A 7,776-nucleotide genomic window follows, 5' to 3' on the forward strand; every position below is an offset into this window, starting at 1 on the left:
GGTGGCTGAAAAGAATGGAAGACAAATTCGATAATATGAGTAAGAACCAAGAAGAAATGAAAAATGGCATCACTGCTGTAAAGAACTCAATCGAAAGCATCAAGAGTAGACTAGAAGAAGCAGAGGACTGCATGAGTGAGCTAGAAGACAAGGTAGGAAAAAATACCCAAGTAGAGCAGCTTCTAGAAAAAAAAAATTAAAAAGCAGGAGGAGAGCCTAAGGGAACTTTGGGACAACATGAAACAAAACAACATCCACATAATAGGGCTTCTAGAAGGAGAGGAAACTGAGCAAGGAATAGAAAACCTGTTTGAAGAAATAATGACAGAAAACTTCCCTGATATAGGAAAGAAAAAGCCCACACAAATCCAAGAAGCTCACAGCGTCCCGAGCAAAATGAACCTCAAAATACCAATGCCAAGGCACATTATAATTAAATTGGCAAACACCAACGGCAAAGTCAGAATCTTAAAAGTGGCCAGAGAGAGACAGAAAGTTACCTAAAAAGGAACCTCCATCAGACTAGCAACTGATTTCTCAACAAACTCATCAGGCCAGAAAGGAATGGAATGAAATATACAAAGACATGCAAAGGAAGGGTCTGAATCCAAGAATACAATACCCAGCAAGGCTATCAATCAAAATTGAAGGTGAAATCAGGAGCTTCACAGACAAAAAAGGACTAAGGAAATTTATTACCACCAAACCAGCAATGCAAGAAATGCTAAAGGTTCTGCTGTAAAAAAAGAAATAGGAAGCGAAGAAGGAACACTGGGGTAAAGAATAAAAATGGCGACAAATAAGTACCTATCAATAATAACTATAAATGTAAATGGATTAAATGCCCTAATCAAAAGACATAGGGTAACGGATTGGATAAGAAAACACGACCCATATATCTGCTGTCTATAAGAAATCCACCTCAGAAAAAAAGACCCACACAGACTGAGGGTGAAAGGATATAAAAAGGTTTTTCAGACGAATGGAAATGAAAAACAAAAGCTGGGGTAGCAATACTTATATCTGACAAATTAGATCTCAAAGTGATGGACATAAAAAGAGATAAGAAAGGCCACTTCATAATACTAAAGGGAGGAATCCAACAAGAAGAAATAACTCTGGTAAACATATACGCACCCAATACAGGAGCACCCAAATACATACAAAAACTCCTGGAGGATATCAAGGGAGAGATTGACAGCAATACAATCATAGTAGGAGACTTTAATACCCCACTATCACCATTGGACAAATCCTCTAAACAAAAAATAAGCAAAGAAACATCAATCCTAAATTACTTACTAGACCAGATGGAATTAATTGACATCTTCAGAACATTTCACCCCAAAGCCACAGAATATACATTCTTCTCAAGTGCACATGGGTCATTTTCAAAGATAGATCATATGTTGGGTCATAGGCAAAGTCTCTTCAAATTCAAGAAGATAGAAATCATATCAAGTATCTTCTCAGATCACAATGGCATAAAACTGGAAATCAACTACAATAAAAACAATCAAAAAAAATCAAACACCTGGAGACGAAACAGCATGCTATTAAACAATGACTGGGTTACCAGAGAGATCAAGGAAGAAATAAAAAGCATTATGGCAACAAATGACAATGAAAACACAACAATCCAAAATCTATGGGACACAGCAAAAGCAGTCTTGAGAAGGAAGTTCATAGCTCTACAAGCCTCCTGCAAAAAACAAGAAACAATGGTAATAAATTACCTAGCCCTACAACTCAAAGAGAAAGAGAGCAACAAGAAAAGCCCAGTGTAAGCAGAAGGAAGGAAATAATAAAGATCAGAGCGGAGATAAACGATATAGAGACCAAAGAAACAATACAAAAGATCAACAAAACCAAGAGCAGGTTCTTTGAAAGGATAAACAAGATTGATGAATCTCTTGCCAGGCTCACCAAGAAGCAAAGAGAGAGGACCCAAATAAACAAAATCAGAAATGAAAGAGGTGAAATAACAACAGACCCCACCGAAATACAAAGGATTGTTAAAAAATACTATGAACAACTCTATTCCAACAAACTGGACAACCTGGAGGAAATGGACATATTCCTAGAAAAATATAACCTTCCAAAATTCAATCAGGAAGAATCTAAACAGCGCAATAGGCCAATAACTATGGAAGAAATTGAAGCAGTCATCAAAAAGCTTCCGGCAAACAAAAGCCCGGGGCCAGACGGCTTCACAGGAGAGTTTTACCAAACATTCAAGGAAGAACTAAAACCTATCCTCCTCAGACTATTCAAAAAAATCCAAGAGGAAGGAACACGTCCAAGCTCCTTCTATGAAGCCAGCATCACCCTAATACCAAAACCAGATAAAGACAACACAATGAAAGAGAATTACAGGCCAATATCCCTCATGAACATAGATGCCAAAATCCTCAACAAAATTCTAGCAAATCAGATCCAGCAGTACATCAGAAAGATCATACACCATGACCAAGTAGGATTTATCCCAGGAATGCAAGGATGGTACAATATCTGCAAATCAATAAATGTGATACATCACATAAACAAATTGAGAGATAAAAATCACATAGTCATATCAATTGATGCAGAAAAAGCATTTGACAAAATCCAACACCCTTTCTTGATAAAAACTCTCAACAATGTGGGAATAGAAGGATCATACCTCAACATAATAAAAGCTATATATGATAAACCCACAGCAAACATCATACTCAATGGGCAAAAACTAAAACCATTTCCCCTAAGAACAGGAACAAGACAGGGATGCCGACTCTTACCACTCCTGTTTGACATAGTACTGGAAGTATTAGCCATTGCAATTAGACAAGAAGAATAAATCAAAGGCATCCAAATTTGAAAAGAAGAAGTAAAACTGTCCTTATTTGCAGATGACATGATATTGTACATAAAAAACCCGAAAGACTCCATCAAAAAACTAATAGACTTAATAAATGAATTCAGCAATGTAGCAGGATACAAAATTAACGCCAAGAAATCTATGGCCTTTCTATACACCAATAATGAACTTACAGAAAGAGAGACTAAAAAAGCAATCCCATTTACCATCGCACCAAAAATTAAGATACCTAGGAATAAACTTAACTAAGGAGGTAAAAGACCTATATGCGGAAAACTACAGGACACTGAAAAAAGAGATAGAGGAAGACGTAAACAGATGGAAGAACATACCATGTTCATGGATTGGTAGAATCAACATCATTAAAATGTCCATACTACCCAAAGCAATCTATAGATTCAATGCACTCCCCATTAAAATACCAATGGCATATTTCACAGACCTAGAAAGAACTCTCCAAAAATTCATCTGGAATAAAAAAAGACCCCGAATAGCCACAGCAATCCTGAGAAAAAAGAATAAAGTAGGAGGGATCTCAATACCAGATTTCAAGCTGTATTACAAAGCCACTGTTCTCAAAACAGCCTGGTACTGGCACAAGAACAGACATATAGACCAATGGAATAGAATAGAGAATCCAGATATCGACCCAAACCACTATGCTCAATTAATATTTGACAAAGGAGGCATGAACATACAATGGAGTCAAGACAGTCTCTTCTATAAATGGTGTTGGGAAAATTGAACAGACACATGCAAAAAAATGAAACTAGATCACCAACTTACACCATACACAAAAATAAACTCAAAATGGATAGAGGACTTAAACTTAAGACGGGAAACCATAAAAATACTAGAGGAATCCACAGGCAGCAAAATCTCAGACATATGCCAAAAGAACTTCTTCACTGATACTGCTCCTAGGGCAATGGAAGCTAAAGAGAAAATAAACAAATGGGACTACATCAAAATAAAAAGCTTTTTCACATCAAAAGAAACCATCAACAAAACAATAAGAAAGCCCACTGTATGGGAGAACATATTTGCAAATGTTATCACTGATAAAGGTTTAATCTCCAACATCTATAGGCAGCTTATACAACTTAATAAAAAGAAGATAAATGATCCAATAAAAAAATGGGCAACGGACCTAAATAGAACCTTTTCGAAAGAAGACAGAAGGAAGGCCAAGAGACACATGAAAACATGCTCAACGTCACTAATTATCCGAGAGATGCAAATCAAAATGACAATGCGGTACCATCTCACACCTGTCAGCATGGCTATCATCAACAAATCAACAAACTACAAGTGTTGGCGAGGATGCAGAGAAAAAGGAACCCTCGTGCACTGCTGGTGGGAATGCAGACTGGTGCAGCCACTGTGGAGAACAGTATGGAGTTTCCTCAAAAAACTGAAAATGGAACTCCCATTTGACCCAGTAATCCCACTCCTAGGAATATATCCTAAGAAACTAGAAACACCAATCAGAAAGGATATATGCACCCCTATGTTCATAGTGGCACAATTTATAATAGCTAAGATCTGGAAACAGCCTAGGTGCCCATCAGCAGATGACTGGGTCAGAAAACTATGGTACATCTACACAATGGAATATTATGCTGCCATAAAAAAGAAGGAATTCTTACCATTTGCAGCAACCTGGATGGAACTGGAGAACATTATGTTAAGTGAAATAAGCCAGTCAATGAAAGAAAAATACCACATGATCTCACTCATTTGTGGATAATAAAGAACATTATAAACTGATGAACAAAAAGATAGATCCAGAGGCAGTAAAGCATCAAACAGACTGTCAAATTACAGCGGGAAGGTTAGGGAGAGGTGGGAGAGATAAGAGATCAACCGAAGGACTTGTATGCATGCATATAAGCATAACCAATGGACCCAAAACACTGGGGAGTGAGGGCATGTATAGGAGTGGGGGGGGGGGGCAATGGTAATATATGTACACACATAATACCTTAATAAAAAAATGGAGGGAAAAAAAAGTATTAGGTGGGAAACTATGTGGTGAAAGTTTTAATAGCTTTATCATGCCATGTCCCAGAAAGAATCTTAGGCAACTTACACAAATATACACATAATTATAAAATACATAAGTAAACAAGGAAATTAAAGGTTAAGGAATGGAGGGGGCAAGGTGGAGGCAAGACTTCTTATGGTATACTTTTTCTTTTTTATCTTTGGTTGATACAAATATATTAGCTATTTAGAAAATTAAAAATGTAAAAATCCAGAGTTTCAATCTAGAGCTGAGGAGACAGATAGCTGGACAGGTCTCAGCATTAGGCTGGTGATGATGCTTTAGATCTGCTTTGGTTCCTCTCAGAGGGGAAGCAGCGAGGTGTGAGCACTGTGTTGCCTGAGTAGAGACAGAGCCTAAATATATAAAGAGGAAGTCAGAGACCAGGGACCAATAAAACATTGAGGAAATTTTTCAGGAGAAGGAAAATGAGCATAATTATCTCAGGATAAGATGCAGGCAGGCAGATATACATAAGAAAACAAAGTTCTATGAGCATCCATTCTAGAACAGGGATACTTTGTTCTATGTTTCCATTTTCAACTTTTTCTCAAAGAATAGGGGCCAATTTGGTACATTATAATATTCTCCAGAAAAAAAAAAACCAAGTGGGTTCTTCCAGAGCTGGAAGCTAATTATAATGGCAAAGGGAGAGCTTTAGTTCCTCTCAAGGACACTTAGGGTTCAAGCCCCAGATCTAGTATGGCTTTCACAAGGTACATCAGTCAGATACGGGCAGTGTTCCTGATGTGTGTGTCAGGAGGTGGGGGATCTCTCTCTTTCCAAAACCAGGATAAGTCACTGTTCTTAATTTGTTGCTGTTTTACCCAGCATTTTGTTGGTCATCCTACCTGGGTCACTTTTTCCCCCTGATTTTGTAATTCCTTTATGTACCATATTAATGTCTTTATATATCTCAGGACTTCAAACTCAAGACTGTCAAATTAAATTATTTGTTGCCCCCAAACAACCATTATCTCCTGTATTTACTTTGTGTTTTTTTTTAAATAATAGACTTCATTTTAGAGCAGTTGTAGGTTTATAGAAGTACTGAGCAGAAAGTACAGAGTTCCCATATACTCCCTCCCCGGACCCTGTCACACTTTCCCCTATTGTTAGCATTTTGCTTTACTATGGTAGATTTGTTACAATTGATGTGTTAATATTCATACATTAATAACTAAAGACCATAGTTTACATTAGAGTTCACTCTTTGTGATGTACATTCTATAGGTATTGACAAATATACTAGTATAAGGATATGTCCACCATCACAGTATCATACAAAATCATTTCAGTGCCCTAAAATCTCCTGTGCTCCACCAACTCATCCCTCTCTTTCCTCCTCCTCCAACTCTTGACAACCACTTATCTTTATATTCTCTCCATATAGTTTTGCCTTCTTCAAAATTCCAGAATTAGAATCATACAGTATATACCTGTAGCATAATAAGAAATATATATTTGGTGTTTGTCTCCTAAAACCCTTACAGTTTCCAGAAGGATAACAAGTGTCTTTGTATGCTAATGTAATGACTGGTGGTGGGGAAGAGGGCCCTAAATAGCTTACTTGCCTGGTTGAATTTCCCACCACTTTTTGCCTTTGAATTTTGGGCTTTTTAAATTTTATTTATTAAATTTATTGGGGTGATATTGGTTAATAAAATGTTATAGGTTTCAGGTATACAATTTTATAATACATTATCCATATATGTATTTTGTGTTCACCACCCCAAGCTAATTCTTCCATCACCATTTATCCCCCATTAACCTTCTTCTACCTTCCCCCACCCCCTTTCCCTCTGGCAATCACCATAAGGTTGTCTGTGCCTGTGCCTGTGAGTTGTTGTTTTGTTTGTTTTTTGCTTAATTGCTTCACTTTTTTCACCCAGCCCTCCAATCCCCCTTCCTTCTAACAGCTGTCACTCTCTTCTCTGTATCTATGCTTATTTTGTTCATTAGATTCCACATATCAGTGAAATCATATGGTATTTGTCTTTCTCTGACTGGTTTATTTCACTTAGCATAAACTCTCCAGGTCCATCCATCCTGCTGCAAAAAGTAGGACTTCCTTTTTTACTACCTAGTAGTATTCCATTGTGTAAATATACCCCATCTCTTTTATCCACTCATCTACTGATGAGCACTTTGGCTGCTTCCAGATCTAGGCTATTGTAAATAACACTGCAATGAACACAGCAGTTGTCCCAAATATGCCCCAAGTAATTGATTATCTGTCTAGACTTAGTGGGACAAACGCAGGTGACCAGGAGTCAGCAATAACAGCCTACCTCCTGGTGCTTCAATATCTAGACAGCTGTTGCCGAACCGGAACACATGAGCACACAAGACAGAATTAGTATGCAATCACACAGGGTTTATTTACCTACTCCTAGTGGGTCCTAGGCTCCAGCAAAGGCCACCCAGCGATGCACACCAAAAGACTGGACGACAAAAACAGAGACAGGTAAGCAGCCGCAGTTGGTTCAGGCTCACACAGCAGAGCAGTCAGGGGCTCATCTCATGTAGTGACGTGGAGTCCTCCTCTATCAGGCAGGAGATGTCAACTGAAGAAGGTCCGGTGCTCATACAGCCAATAGTCAACAACTTGTGTCTTATCAGTGTGGGCCAGATGGTATGCCTTATGCTAGGAACAGGGCTTTTACACTTTAAGGGCTCAGGGCTTTTACATCAAGATAGTGGGGTGTTCATCAATTTGGAAGTTACAGAGTATTGGGGTTTCCACACAGCAAACATTTCACACAATAATTATTTCATACATTAGAGGGGTTTCCTTATGACCATAACATTATTATAACAAGCAGTTCATATATTCTTTCAAATTAGTGTTTTACGTTTCTTTGGATATATT

General features: G+C 37.8%; 1 protein-coding gene across 2 annotated transcripts in view; it reads right to left on the minus strand.

Moving 5' to 3' along the window:
* TSPAN8 (tetraspanin 8) overlaps positions 1-7,427 on the minus strand; it is a 62,701-nt gene extending 55,274 nt beyond the window's left edge. The window contains exon 1 of one of the 2 annotated variants that reach the window (XM_079775786.1): positions 7,291-7,427. The gene's annotated coding sequence lies outside the window, so the exon portion shown is untranslated. The remainder of the gene's footprint in view (positions 1-7,290) is intronic. The other variant, XM_079775785.1, reaches the window with a different exon arrangement.
* Between the last annotated feature and the right edge of the window lie 349 nt (positions 7,428-7,776).

The sequence above is a fragment of the Cnephaeus nilssonii genome (genome assembly GCF_951640355.1).
Source record: "Cnephaeus nilssonii genome assembly, chromosome: 6".
In the NCBI taxonomy this organism is placed as follows: domain Eukaryota; kingdom Metazoa; phylum Chordata; class Mammalia; order Chiroptera; family Vespertilionidae; genus Cnephaeus; species Cnephaeus nilssonii.